The sequence below is a fragment of the Globicephala melas genome, chromosome 6 (genome assembly GCF_963455315.2).
Source record: "Globicephala melas chromosome 6, mGloMel1.2, whole genome shotgun sequence".
Lineage (NCBI taxonomy): Eukaryota > Metazoa > Chordata > Mammalia > Artiodactyla > Delphinidae > Globicephala > Globicephala melas.
Genome location: NC_083319.1, coordinates 97,889,264 through 97,895,235, shown reverse-complemented (window position 1 = coordinate 97,895,235; position 5,972 = coordinate 97,889,264). Strand labels below are relative to the sequence as shown.

The window sequence follows — 5,972 nt, the reverse complement described above, 5'->3', positions numbered from 1 at the left end:
AAGGACATTCTACAAAATTCCAATAACCTTTCATGACCTTGACATTTCTGAAAAGAAAGATAGAATGAGAAACTGTCACAGATCAGGAAACAATAAGAAGACATGATGACTAAACACAAGGTGGTATCCCAAATCAGATCCTGAAATAGTAAGAGGACATTAGAAGAAAAACTAGTGAAATCTGAATACACTGAATAGTTTAGTTCATGGTATAGAACCAACATCCTTGTAATGAGGAAATATACAAGCTGATGGGTTATTTTCTGTCCCATCCTCAGAGACCCTGGTGCCAGTTTAGCTGGGGCTTTCTTGCTTTTTCAATCTGTTAGATTCAAACTCAAATAAGGGTGTAAAGAAGCTTGAGCTGGCCTGCTGGATGATGAAAGAAACATGACTCACTCTTCCAGGTCACCCCTGTCAACAGCCTGCTAGCCACCAGACATGTGAGTGAGGTCGTCCTAGATCCTCCAGCTGCTAGCCAGCCTGCCAGCTGACCACAGATATGCATAGAGATCCCAGCAGAGATCAACCAAGACCAACGGAAAAGTATACTTCTGATTCTGGCCCAAATTACCACCTCACAAAAGTGTAAGCCAAATAGATGGTTGCTTTAGGCTGTTTTTGAAAGTTAACCAGCACGTTCAGCCCTTAATATAGCTATATATCTGAATTTTTATCTATATCTACATAGCAGATATAAAATTTAATTTTACAGTTATCATATTTTTTTCCCAAAATAACCATGTGAGGTTAGAATTATCATCTCTATAATACAGGAACATGAGGCTCAGAAAAGTTCAGTGACTTGCTTAAGACTGCACAGCTAGTAGCAGTGTTAAGAGTTGAATCCAGGCCTCCTGAGGACAAGTCCAATGTTTGACTTTTTAGTGTTTCAATCCCTACTTATCTGCTATCTTATATTTTAATATAGTTTTCACTAATATATCCTACATCTGAAACTAGACAATAAGACCTTTTGATCCAGCTTGTATCTTAATCTTTTTATCATCCATTATAATATCTAGCACATGTCGACCTCAGCATACTGTAGTTAAATTGTTTTAAACTAACCTCTCAAGAGCTTCCAATATTCTCCTCTCTCTGCGGCCTATCACAGTGCCCTGGCTGTGGTCAGTTACTGTTTGCTGGAGATATTGATGCTGTCTGTAATGTATTCTGACCTTGGAACTGCTGCATGTGGAGGGGCCAGGGTGTGGCCATTATTCAAAAAGATGAGGTTATTATTGGGTCTCTCTCTCCCTTCATAAAAAAGGAATGTGGCTAATTAGCTTGCATCTTTCTTTCACTGACCAGAGCTGTGCAGAATGAACAAGTGGCCACCATGGTGGGAAGTGAAGGCAGGCAGCCAGGAAGCCACAATGTGGTCCCAGGAGGTGGGCCAGGCAGCACCTTCCTCCGCACAGATGATGCCTTACTCCAAACATTCAGAAGAGTTTGGCTGACTTGGCTTAGCTTGAATGACAATCAACTTGGGTACAAATCTGGACCCTGACACTGATGAGCCAGCTACAATTATCTAGTCATTTAACCTCCCTTGTCCTCAAAATTCTCACCTGTACAGTGGTTGTGAGCATATAGATGAGCCCACATGTGGCCTGGCACATAGTCACGGCCCTTCTCTCCTGAACTCTTGCAAATGTGTCAGATGTCTTTGCTTTTCTATAATAAACAAAGATTTTCCCCATTTCACCTTTTGGGTAAGTTTAGATTTCCACTTGCAATAGCCAGGTTTCTTAAAGTAAGGCTGGTAACTTCTCCTTTATGATTGGATTCCCAGAATCAAGGGCTGGGATGGGCCCAGAACTGTAGGCCCAAAAGGCTGTGAGTTGCATCCTGAAAGCAGACGTTCATGGTTCCTGAGCTGAACCCACTCCAGTGGTCTGGGAGGGGCAGAAAATAGGACGGCTCTGCCAGGTTATCAGAACACTAACTGGTGTCCAGACATGCAGTACGATTCAACGAGCCAGAGAGGATCCTCTCCTCTTTTTCTTTCCAAGCATCTGTTGCTGCCACCAACTGAAATTCTACCACCAAGGAAGCCATACTTCTGAGTCTCAAAGCTATTTTGCCCTTGAGAATCTGAATGCAAACCACTGAGGCCTGAAAATGGTGCAGGTCCAGGAGCTTTGAGATGGACTCCGGACAGAGCAGAGTTGATGAATTTTTTTGTTTGGAGGAGGAAGGTGATGTGAGAGTAGAAAAGAAAGCAAGGACTTCTGAGAGGGAAGAGGCATGGGACCACTTACCTATTTTATAGTTCTGCTAAGAGTAAGCCTAGAAGGTAAGGTGGGCCCTGGTGGGACCCTAAGTGAATGAGTCAGGAGGGATCATGTAGGGATTTCCCTGGTGGTCCAGTGGTTAAGACTCCATCCTTCCACTGCAGGGGGCACGGTTTTGATCCCTGGTCGGAGAACTAAGATCCCACATGCCGCGTGGTGAGGTCAAAAAAAAATGAAAAAGAGGGTTCATGTGTATTCAAAGTGAATTTGGGAAGAACAAAACTTTTCAGACCAATGATTTCTTGATCTCTTTACTGTGTTAGGAGTCAGTAATCAGACAAATTTTTCTAGATAGTTCTGAATTCCTATTTTCTATTAGACTACACTGGCTTTTTTGTTTTGTTTTGTTTGGAAAATATCAGAGGGAAGGCTGTGAGTTTTCTGCATTCAGGGATCTTGTCAACATTGCTCATCTCTACTCTCCTAGACCTAACTCTCTGCCCAGAACATAGTAGACACCCAGCTGGCTTTTTTAAACTGCACTGAACTGTTGAAATGAACTCCTCTAGGAAATAGCAAGATCAATTTACCTAGCAGAGGCCATTCCCCAGGAAATATTTCACCTTCAGCACACTGTACTCTGCTCTAGAAAAGCAAGCTGCATCCCCAAGAGGGTTGTGGGTAGGAAAGCCCTCAGACCTTGGTCACAGGTGAAGCAGAAGTTTCCTTTGAGATCTGCTGCCCAGCCCGTCTCTTCCCCAGACCCGCATCAGGGGCTGCAGATGTCGGGAGAGAATCTGCCAGAACAGTGTCAGGATGACTGGATGGCCACCCTGGGCTGCCCTCTAGATCATCTCAGCCAATCAACACTTAAGATTTTCTGTTTCTCAAGAATGTTGCACCTCAGCACTGCCCATGTATCTTTCAAGTTTTATCTTCAATATCTTATAAATCATTCATTAAGTACCTCCCAACTAAAGCACACGGCTGTTGTCCTCAGCTAGGACTGGAAAGTACACAAATCAGTTTTACTGCATATTAGTCCTGCCCAGTGGGCTCTAAAAAAAAATAAGAGAGAAGCCAGAGAAAAGAAAGGTATTTCTTGGCAGCCCTGGTACAGCAGCTGGTATGGCCTGGAGGCCAGTGATAAGGGTGATAGTAAAGCAAGGTGTTGGCACCCACACCCAATTACAGAATTCCTTCTTAATGCATACACCAGGGATGCTCATCCTGCAGTGCACTGGCCTGTGGAGCAGAAGGCAGCCGCACACGTACCTGATGTGCACTGTTTTGACCAAGCCCAAGAGGGAGATCTTTGCTGGGCAAAAAGGGGACTGGTCTTAGAGATGACTGTGGGTTCCAACTTTCACTGCACCTCTGACTAGTCATCTTGCCTTCAAGTTCTGCATTGCTGAAGTAAGAATAATCCATACCTCATAAGGAATTTATGATTTTAATAGAAAGATATCTATGAAAACATAATACCCTTAACAAAGCAGGTGCTAAATGAATGAAATGAAAGAAACAGCAGTCTGGATGTAAGCTATAAGCAAGTGGGACCCCCTTCCTAACTAGACGGAGGTCCTGGGCTTGGTCCTCGGCCACAGCACACTCCATAATGGCTCCGCCCCTCACCTCTAACTAGACCCTGTGACTCTAAGTAGGCCACACATATGATAGCTGATGTATGTGTTGATTATAACAAAACCTCTGCCTCCATTTTGTGAAGAGGCGAAGGCTGAGCAGTTGTGGCCCCGTTGCGGACCTCGAGCAGCAGTCGGGTTCTCCACGTAGACCTCGGGAGCAGGAGATTCAGAATCGAATCTCTTCTCCCTTCCCCCTCCTGTGAGATTTTTTTTGATCTTCAGCTACATTTTTCAGCTTTGTGAAGCACCTTACCATCAAAGACAATGGCCAGCAATGTTACCAGCAAGACGGATCCTCGTTCCATGAACTCCCATGTATTCATTGGGAATCTCAATACTCTTGTGGTCAAGAAATCTGACGTGGAGGCAATCTTCTCGAAATATGGCAAAATCGTGGGTTGCTCTGTTCATAAGGGTTTTGCCTTCGTTCAGTATGTTAATGAGAGAAATATCCGGGCTGCTGTGGCAGGAGAGGATGGCAGAATGATTGCTGGCCAGGTTTTAGATATTAATCTGGCCACAGAGCCAAAAGTGAACCGAGGAAAAGCAGGTGTGAAACGATCTGCAGCAGAGATGTACAGCTCCTCTTTTAACTTGGACTATGACTTTCAACGGGATTATTAGGACAGGATGTACAGTTACCCAGCACGTGTTCCTCCTCCTCCTCCTATTGCTCAGGCTGTAGTGCCCTCAAAATACCAGCGTGTATCAGGAAACACCTCACGAAGGGGCAAAAGTGGCTTCAATTCTAAGAGTGGACAGTGGGGATCTTCTAACTCTGAAAAGTTGAAAGGAGATGACCTTCAGGCCACTAAGAAGGAGTTGACTCAGATAAAACAAAAAGTGGATTCTCTACTGGAAAAAATCGAAAAGGAACAGAGCAAACAAGGAGTAGAGATGAAGAATGATAAGTCAGAAGAGGAGCAGAGCAGCAGCTCCCTGAAGAAAGATGAGACTAATGTGAAGATGGAGTCTGAGGGGGGTGCAGATGACTCTGTTGAGGAGGAGGACCTACTGGATGGTGATGATAATGAAGATGGGGGATGACCAGCTAAAGTTGATCAAGGATGATGAAAAAGAGGCTGAGGAAGGAGAGGATGACAGAGACAGCGCCAATGGCGAGGATGACTCTTAAGCACATAGTGGGGTTTAGAAATCTTGTCCCATTATTTCTTTACCTAGGCGCTTGTCTAAGATCAAAATTTTCACCAGATTCTCTCCCTTAGTATCTTCAGCACATGCTCACTGTTGTCCCCATCCTTGTCCTTCCCATGTTCATTAATTCACATTGCCCTGCGCCTAGTCCTGTTTTCACTTCCTTTGATGCTCCTAGTAGTTACGTTAAGTCTTACCCTGTAATTTTTGCTTTTGATACCTCTTTATGACTTAACAATAAAAAGTATGTATTTTTTTTTTAAAAAAAATAAACTTCTGCCTCATTTCAGGGTCAAAACAGGATAATTCCTTTTAATGGGTGCCTGGTGTGTCCAGATCTTGGAAGAAAAGAGGATGAGCCTGAGGGTAGAGCATCAAAGGTACTGAAATACAGCCTAAGGACCTGGATTCAAGCCTGCTCTCTCCTGGACTCTCTCTATGATCCTGGGGAAGTCACTTTAACTTTCTGAGCCTGCATTTCAGAAAGAATAATATGAGAGCATTCAACTGTATCACTGGCTTAAAAAGGATACTCAACCCCACAATTCTTATTACCAAGCAAAATTTTGTGGAAGCCCAATATGCAAAACAGTACAACTGAAATTTCTCTGGTTAATATCACTTGTGGGATCTGAAGCCCCAACTGTTGCTTCTTTCCCTTCCTTCCCCTTGGAGAGTCCCTGACTATCTGATGAATCCTGAAGACCCCCTCAAAGCACAGTTCATTGTATCTGGACAAGTAAAAGACTAAAGCAGATGTGGATGTAACAACAAGGAAAGGAATGTTACTAGGTGAGAAAAACAAGGCATAGAACAGTCCATGCAGCAGTGGGACACCATGTAGGATGCATAGACGCAAACATACACATGCACACTTACAGAAAAACTCCAAAGAATGCACACTAAAATTCCAACCATAATTTCCTTTGGG

The 5,972-nt window shown here is 43.8% G+C and overlaps 1 pseudogene; it reads left to right on the top strand.

The window, feature by feature from the left end:
• Positions 1 to 4,005: 4,005 nt before the first annotated feature.
• LOC115840093 (heterogeneous nuclear ribonucleoproteins C1/C2 pseudogene) lies at positions 4,006 to 5,253 on the top strand (annotated as a pseudogene).
• The last annotated feature ends 719 nt before the right edge of the window (positions 5,254 to 5,972 follow it).